The sequence below is a fragment of the Bombina bombina genome, chromosome 6, assembly GCF_027579735.1.
Source record: "Bombina bombina isolate aBomBom1 chromosome 6, aBomBom1.pri, whole genome shotgun sequence".
Taxonomy (NCBI): domain Eukaryota; kingdom Metazoa; phylum Chordata; class Amphibia; order Anura; family Bombinatoridae; genus Bombina; species Bombina bombina.
The window spans coordinates 855,706,789-855,716,609 of NC_069504.1; positions in this window are offsets into that span (position 1 = coordinate 855,706,789).

The window sequence follows — 9,821 nt, forward strand, 5'->3', positions numbered from 1 at the left end:
ATTTCACGGTTGCAAATAATGATCTGTGGGTTTCTAAAATCAATGCCTTTACTGTAATCTTTTATTCAAAAGGATGACATATCTCCTCTTTCATGCTGTTGTTTCGGTTGAGGCTCCAGGACCCTCGTATTAAAAAGGCCTGAGGATAAATAAGTGTCACGGGTGTGTAATCAATGTTTTTTTCTGTTTCACGGTTGCAAATAATGATCTGTGGGTTTCTAAAATCAATGCCTTTACTGTAATCTTTTATTCAAAAGGATGACATATCTCCTCTTTCATTCTGTTGTTTCGGTTGAGGCTCCGGGACCCTCGTATTAAAAAGGCATGAGCATAAATAAGTGTCACTGGTGTCTAATCAATTTTTTTTTCTAATTTCACGGTTGCAAATAATGATCTGTGGGTTTCTAAAATCAATGCCTTTACTGTAATCTTTTATTCAAAAGGATGACATATCTCCTCTTTCATGCTGTTGTTTCGGTTGAGGCTCCGGGACCCTCGTATTAAAAAGGCCTGAGCATAAATAAGTGTCACGGGTGTGTAATCAATTTTTTTTTCTAATTTCACGGTTGCAAATAATGATCTGTGGGTTTCTAAAATCAATGCCTTTACTGTAATCTTTTATTCAAAAGGATGACATATCTCCTCTTTCATGCTGTTGTTTCGGTTGAGGCTCCGGGACCCTCGTATTAAAAAGGCCTGAGCATAAATAAGTGTCACGGCTATCTAATCAATGTTTTTTTCTAATTTAACGGTTGCAAATAATGATCTGTGGGTTTCTAAAATCAATGCCTTTACTGTAATCTTTTATTCAAAAGGATGACATATCTCCTCTTTCATGCTGTTGTTTCGGTTGAGGCTCCGGGACTGTCAGCCTGTGGAAGGTAATCTCACCCCTGTAAAGGAGAGAGGGAATTTTTAGGACCACAACTGCAGGCTTAGGAGTGTTGTGAAAGTATCAGTGATTCTGTGTAGGTGAGGGGAGGCAGCAAGGTTCAGAATCATTAGATACAGTTCACTTTTATTATAAGGATAGGTGTGACAATGGCTGAGACCTCAGAGCGTATAGCCCCACTCAGTATTGACAAACTGGTTCCCACATATTTAAAAACATGCAATTGCAACGTTAAAGATTTAAATAGACAATATCTGATCATATTTGGCAGCAGACATAGTAGTACAAAAAATAAGGCAAAATAGAGCTAATGAGATTTAGGCTGTATTTAGGTATTGAGACTGAACAATTAAGAATATTGGTAGTATTAGAGCTTTTGAATATGAAGGCAACCTAACTAAGATTCTGAGACATGTTAGGAGTAATTACTGAATATTCGTAAGTTACTGCGGTATAGGAATGAAGGAAGCGCTTTTGAAACTTACTAATAGAAGTAATGGGTGAGCGGTGTTCGGACAGAGAGTAGTTCCCCTGCAGAGTTTGGGAAATTGCAGCGTGTGCGATGGCGTGTGACGTCACCGCTTGCCGGTTCCGGTCCTGTGTTTGGTAGAGAGGTGAGCTGCGTCTGTCTCAAAGGTTGCAAGGAAGTTAGAGGGTGAGAAGCTGGATTCAACAATCAAGCAATTTGGTATGAGTAGGAGGGAAATTTAAACTGCTTGTTGGGGAGGAGTTATGTAAGTGTGAAAAGACACAGCTATACAAAGGATAAGGCAAAGAACTTAGGCAGTTATGACAGGGACCCTCGTATTAAAAAGGCCTGAGGATAAGTAAGTGTCACGGGTGTGTAATCAATGTTTTTTTCTATTTCACGGTTGCAAATAATGATCTGTGGGTTTCTAAAATCAATGCCTTTACTGTAATCTTTTATTCAAAAGGATGATATATCTCCTCTTTCATGCTGTTGTTTCGGTTGAGGCTCCGGGACCCTCGTATTAAAAAGGCCTGAGCATAAATAAGTGTCACGGGTGTGTAATCAATGTTTTTTTCTATTTCACGGTTGCAAATAATGATCTGTGGGTTTCTAAAATCAATGCCTTTCCTGTAATCTATTATTCAAAAGGATGACATATCTCCTCTTTCATGCTGTTGTTTCGTTTGAGGCTCCGGGACCCTCGTATTAAAAAGGCCTGAGAATAAATAATTGTGTAACGGGTATCTAATTAATTTTTTTTTTTATTTCACGGGTCATATAAATGATCTCTGGGATTCTAAAATCAATGCCTTTCCTGTAATCTATTATTCAAAAGGATGACAGTACTACCAAAATACAGCCAATGAAGGGCCTTAGGAAGACTGAGCCAAGGTTGGATTGTAGTATTTGGTTAGGCTAATCATGATGGCCATGTAGACCACCACCACCGAGAGTCCTGGAAGTAACAGGGATGAGATGAAAGAGCTAAGAATAGTAGAACTTGAAACAACAGAGTTAGCCATGGGTGTTAGTGCAAAACCGCTTGGCTTTTTTTTGGCTTTGGGTGCGGCTATTCATGCAGGCCATATAGAGCTGACAACATTCGGTGTCGTATCAGCTATTAAACTAATAAGAACAGTACTACCAAAATACAGCCAATGAAGGGCCTTAGGAAGACTGAGCCAAGGTTGGATTGTAGTATTTGGTTAGGCTAATCATGATGGCCATGTAGACCACCACCACCGAGAGTCCTGGAAGTAACAGGGATGATGAGATGAAAGAGCTAAGAATAGTAGAACTTGAAACAACAGAGTTAGCCATGGGTGTTAGTGCAAAACCGCTTGGCTTTTTTTTGGCTTTGGGTGCGGCTATTCATGCAGGCCATATAGAGCTGACAACATTCGGTGTCGTATCAGCTATTAAACTAATAAGAACAGTACTACCAAAATACAGCCAATGAAGGGCCTTAGGAAGACTGAGCCAAGGTTGGATTGTAGTATTTGGTTAGGCTAATCATGATGGCCATGTAGACCACCACCACGAGAGTCCTGGAAGTAACAGGGATGATGAGATGAAAGAGCTAAGAATAGTAGAACTTGAAACAACAGAGTTAGCCATGGGTGTTAGTGCAAAACCGCTTGGCTTTTTTTTGGCTTTGGGTGCGGCTATTCATGCAGGCCATATAGAGCTGGCAACATTCGGTGTCGTATCAGCTATTAAACTAATAAGAACAGTACTACCAAAATACAGCCAATGAAGGGCCTTAGGAAGACTGAGCCAAGGTTGGATTGTAGTATTTGGTTAGGCTAATCATGATGGCCATGTAGACCACCACCACCGAGAGTCCTGGAAGTAACAGGGATGATGAGATGAAAGAGCTAAGAATAGTAGAACTTGAAACAACAGAGTTAGCCATGGGTGTTAGTGCAAAACCGCTTGGCTTTTTTTTGGCTTTGGGTGCGGCTATTCATGCAGGCCATATAGAGCTGACAACATTCGGTGTCGTATCAGCTATTAAACTAATAAGAACAGTACTACCAAAATACAGCCAATGAAGGGCCTTAGGAAGACTGAGCCAAGGTTGGATTGTAGTATTTGGTTAGGCTAATCATGATGGCCATGTAGACCACCACCACGAGAGTCCTGGAAGTAACAGGGATGATGAGATGAAAGAGCTAAGAATAGTAGAACTTGAAACAACAGAGTTAGCCATGGGTGTTAGTGCAAAACCGCTTGGCTTTTTTTTGGCTTTGGGTGCGGCTATTCATGCAGGCCATATAGAGCTGGCAACATTCGGTGTCGTATCAGCTATTAAACTAATAAGAACAGTACTACCAAAATACAGCCAATGAAGGGCCTTAGGAAGACTGAGCCAAGGTTGGATTGTAGTATTTGGTTAGGCTAATCATGATGGCCATGTAGACCACCACCACCGAGAGTCCTGGAAGTAACAGGGATGATGAGATGAAAGAGCTAAGAATAGTAGAACTTGAAACAACAGAGTTAGCCATGGGTGTTAGTGCAAAACCGCTTGGCTTTTTTTTGGCTTTGGGTGCGGCTATTCATGCAGGCCATATAGAGCTGACAACATTCGGTGTCGTATCAGCTATTAAACTAATAAGAACAGGGGGGCGGAGCTAGCCATCAAGCAGGAGAGACGTGTCCCTGTGAAGCTCTCTCTTAACTGATAGTTTTAAGCATAGTTAAGACATCTTTAATGCATAAAAATTCTGTGGTGCACCTTTATATTTCACCCAACACTACAGCATTGATAAGAAGGAACCGAAAATCAGGAGCTATTTACCACAATTAGGTGAACTTTTAGCCGTGCTTCACATAAGCACCAACATACCGCCATAACGAAGTCACGCTACAATAAGAAGTTCCCGAAGACCCTACCTGCAATAACCCTCTTTACTCAGAGCGCTCACTGCCAGCTGTCCAGCTTGATCGCCACTGCTGCCCGGAGGGTCGGGGCTCCGCTCCGGTGCAGCAGCTTCACACTACTCAGGCATCTGACGAAAGGAGGTCTCCCCGCGCTGTCGGCAACTGAGCCCCTTCTCACCTTGGACCCTGAGAGGCTGAGCCCGATCACCATTTGGCCCTGCTGAAGGCGATCCCTGCAGGTCTATCTACACCACTTGTGCTTTGGCGCGAATAGTCGCCATTTTGCGGCCTAAGTTCTTACAGTGCCGCCGGCCTGCATGTGAAGAATCCTGTTCCGGACCCCATCAGAGATCACCGGAGGGTGAGGTAAGGAAGTCTGTTTGCACCTCACATGTCTACATGCCCTCTCACACTAAGTTACTATCCCAGAGACCGGGAAAACCACTCTGACCAAGCTACCATCCCTGAAGTCTTACCTGTAACAAGGGCAATTATATTTGTTGGTCACCCAGCCTTCTCACCCTCCTCCTACTAGCCCTGAAGATTAATATTGGATAGACTTCACCTCACTATCTAGCCTGTGGGGCGCCGGGAACTATCCAACCTGACTCTTTCAGACCTATTTACAGCTCCGCAAGGCCCAGGGAGCCTGAATAGTCTGCTGGTCCTTGGGACTTCCACTTACAAGGACCCTTGCATTGCCTTAGACCCTTTCTGATCAATCCTGGTCTCTCACTGGAAAGCAGGTCCTCATTTAACATAGTGCATGAAAGAAACTCTTTCTTCTAACTACCTTAATGAATCAACACACTCTGTTTTACTGCATCACTGTGGTTTGACCACAAAACACAGCTATCAAGCTTCCATAGTCCCAGCTTATTCCATCTGGGGTCATCCCTCACCACTATACAGTGTAACAGTTATATGGATGTTACTGGAACTGGTTTTCATAATTAATATCATAGCTGCTGCGCCAGCTCAGGTGTCCCTGTACTTCTTGTACAGGGTGTAGTGTTTTTTTTATTTAACCTGCTTTTTCCTTTGTACAGGTTTACTCCTATGGTGCACACCCCACATACAGCTAGCATAAAAGCCTATAACACTGATTAATCAACTGCACCTTATTATTGAATCAGTTTAACTGTACATAACTCATATTTCCACCATCACTGTAGAGAATACTGTCCTGGCTGTGGCACTAGGCAAGAGATATCATAACCCACTTCAGGCCTAATCAGATCTTATACACTCCCCTTACCACGCACTCACACAGACAAGTCTCTCCAAGTTTGCACCCACGCATAACTCATTAAAAAGTTCCACCAACATAGCAAATTCCAGATCTAAATAACCAACATTTAGACTTTAAAGAGCATACTTTATATCAGCCCTTTGTATTACTGGTTCAAGGCACTGGTTCTAAATAGACCTATAAGGTGTTTCTTGAAGCACACTGGTGGAAATAATTTAATTCAAGGTCACGCCTAAGAATTAGGATACTATAGTGCTCACGTTAACCTGCCTCCTAATCTTAACATTTTTCTTACAAGCACTTTATAGAAAACCAGATCATTACTGTCTGAAAATATGCTGCAAAGTTGTTTTACTTTACATAATTGATCTTATTTAATGCTGATCTCATGAACTGAGGCCACTGCTTTAGAATTGTGTCTTATTGAGCTGCTACGTCAGCTTCTGTTTGTCTGCAGCCCAGCTCAGAGTGGAGTGTCTTATTTTGTATCATATTATGTGGTGACCTTGCTTAACTTACTCTTTTCCTTTCACAGGACGCTTGATACTTAACTTTTTTGGCTCCAGTTGCTCCTGCCCGTTTGCCGCACTTATGTAATTCTTTGACTAATAGTGAGAGCAAATTTCGTTTCTCACCATGTGCGTTGACTGGCAGAAGTAACTGTTTCAGATACTCTGGGCTTAGTCGCCCACTTGTGTGTTGTTTTCCCTTTCTATCACTGACCCCCTCCTCTCGGACTCATCCTTTCCGGCCCGCCTACGTGGGCTGGTCACTACCACTCTCTTTTTCCCCTTCCTCCGGGTCGTATCCCTCCTTCCCCGAGTCCGGGGGGCATACCCCCCCTTCAGAATATTAGTGGCATCTCTCTATAAGTATAAGGGTAATATTAATAAGACGTCCGCCTGGCCTCTCTCTCCACCTAAGTTGGCATCTTTTGATACATACAAAATTTTGGTGGGGCAGTATGTGGCCCATAAACGCCGATATGGGGAGATAGAGGTTACGGGTGGACGGCTGGCCCTACTCCGTTATGTAAGACTAATGTGCATGTGTATTATCCTCTTTTTATTTTTATTAGCCTGTTGGGTCCAATAGCCCTCTCATTTATCCCCAATTCGGGCTCACTGTTTCAGTCAGAGGCTCTCTCTTCTCCTATGAAAATGCCACACAACGCCAGGAGACACTCGAAGCCGCCAGGTTCTGTGAAAAAAACAGTCCTGGATCATTTCACGCAACACCCCATAGACCAGAATGAGGACTCCAATGAAGGTCTGAGTGAGTCTGAGTCTCTGGGAGATGGTTCCCAACCTGACCTCACGCCTCAAGTGAAATCACAACACCTTATAACAGAAGCTACACTTAAAAAAATGCTTGCAAACCAAACTATCTCCATAACCAAGGAAATCCAACGCAACCATGCTGAACTCCGTAAAGACATCTCTGAGATAGGTGACAGAGTAGACTCCCTGGAAAGAAAACAGGACGATCTTGCCACTGACCATACAAATTTATTGTCCTACTCAGAATCTCTTGCGGATCAAATCAGCCAGCTGGAGTTCAAACTGGCTGATGTGGAGGATAGGGCACGCAGAAACAACATAAGGTTTAGAGGAATACCTGAGGATATCCAACCAGCAGAGCTACAAAACTTCCTGAAAGATCTTTTTAAGGAACTGTTGGGACCAACAGAGGGGCTGACAGATACCATGGAAAGGGCCCATAGAGCCCTACGTCCTAGAACAGTCTCTCAGGAGAAACCGAGAGATGTCATAGTCTGTTTCCACAGTTTTATCTTTAAGGACAGACTCATGCAGGCGGCCTTTCGGAAGCCGCAAACATCAGAAAGATTTAAAGACGTACAACTGCTGCCCGACCTATCCGCACACACTCTCCAACACCGGAGATATTTCCAGCCAGTCACACAGATTCTTCGGAGGGAGAACATTAAGTACAGATGGGGTTACCCTACTAAACTAATAATCACAAAAGACAACAAATCAATCACCGTGACCTCTCTTTCTCAAGGGACTTCTCTCCTCGGCCAATGGGGACTTATGGCAATAGACTCACGGGGACCTTCGGCTGTACAATCTAAACTGAGAGTCACAGCCCCCGAATGGTCGGTTAAGGAACAAAGGCCTAAGAGGATGAGAACACAGCAGTCTACCGATGAAACACAAATAGAGTCTCCATCCACCTGAAAATGAGCCAACTTCTGTTATAATTTGCAGGTCTGATAGGATACAATATGCTTCCCCCATTCTCATTGCCTTGTATTGTTGTGTTAACAAGTCACGGAGTAGGAGCCATAGTGTCTGTCTGAAAAATGCGACTTCTCACTCATATATGCCTAATTGCTATTGTTTTATGTTAGACTTACGTGTTTTCACTGTCCATTGCCTCCTGATATTTCATGTTAGTTCCCTACGCCCACCTAGTCTTACATAATACAGACATGACACGATATAATGTTCTCACCTCTGCTCATTCTATTTTTTCTTTTTGCTGACACGCTGACGTGTCACTGAGCGAGATCTGCATTAACTGCAAATACGAGTTCTACATCGTTCGTCACATTCTGTTGTTTCATGTCAGCCCTCTGAGCTCACTTTGATATATATTTTTACGGGCACGATAAGACAAAATGCCTTTCACCCCAATATTCTCACTCTTTGTTGTTATTTTGTTGTGGCCTTGAGTGGGGTCCGCATTATCCAATTTATGCAATCTTTATTCATATGAAACCAGATTCTATTGATTTGTGTTGGCATGTATGGGTAGATTGCTTATTGTATTCAATGTTCCCTATCAGGTTCCTGTATTCATTTTAGTTAATTATGCTTTCGTCACGCCCTCTTTGGGGCCCACAGGTTTACATTTTATTGCACTTTGTTTTATTCTCCATTGTCTAGTTACCTAGCTAGCGGAGTGGGGCTGGACCTTCCAGCTCCTTTCACACATTTGCTCTTAGCTCCCCCCTCATAGGTTAACCCACACCAGGGTTCCGCCTAGGTGGACTATTTCCACCTGTTTGTCAGTACATTTCCACCTCACAATCTGAATAACCTTCCCCCCCCCCTTTTTTTTTCCTCCTACATACCTCTTTCCAAGCCTTTAACCTAAACCTCCCAGATATCCCCACTGCCCGCCCGTTCCCCTGGGTTAGAAGCGAACCATGTCTCGATTACGAATATGTACACATAATTCCAGGGGCTTAAACTCTCCCTTCAAAAGGAGCCTACTCACTCGCATGTTTAATCACCACAACCCCGATATTGTGTTTCTACAAGAAACGCACTGGCTGTTAGATGCTCCCCATAGATTTCATTCTCGCTCATACACGACCATAGAATGCTCTTCATTTACAAAAAAAGCTCGAGGGACTGCGGTCCTGATTCACAGGAGGGTAGCTTATGAGGAAATTGAGGTAATAAGGGACCCCCAGGCTAGATACACTATAGTAATTTGCAAGCTTGATCACGTCACGCACACCCTAGTTTCAATATACCTTCCCAATACCCAACAGCCTGCTTGCCTCAGAAAAATCCTGAGATTAATTGACCACCACAAACAGGGCAGAGTCATAATAGCGGGAGACTACAACATGATCTGGGACACTAAACTAGACCGCAAGACGTTACTCCCAACCAAGATCACCCCCCAACTAACTCTCCTCTCCACTCGCTTTAAATCCATCATGTCAGAATTTGGCTATTTTGACATCTGGCGATCATTGCACACTACAGACAGGGACTTCACCCACTTCTCCCAGGTACACAAAACCTATTCTAGGTTAGACCATATATTCTGTTCAGCAACGACCCTTGACTCAGTTCTCCAATCTAGTATCCCCCTCTGCCCATGGTCAGATCATGACCCGGTGCTTGTAGATCTTCACACTAGGGTCCCCTGTCTTCATAAGAGCAGGTGGTCTCTTCCACATAACATCCTAACAGACACCCCCTTCAGGGAAAAACTACGCAGAGATCTCATAGAACTTATACGACTCAATGACAATGGTCAGACATCTGATGATACCCTCTGGGGCGCCATCAAGGCGGTCTCCAGAGGATACATTATCCGTAAGCAAGCTCGCCTTAGGAAACTTGCTGGACTCTCCTTAGCCCAAGCCCACTGTAAGCTTCGGCTCCTTGAATCCTCCAATAGAGCTAACGTCTCTGAAGTACTGACCTCCCAGATCTCAGCCGTACGTGCTCATATTAATCACTTAGAGTTGAGGCGCACCCAAGAGAACCTTACAAAACTTAAGCAATTATTTTATTACAAGGGCAATAGAGCCGACACTCTGTTAGCACACA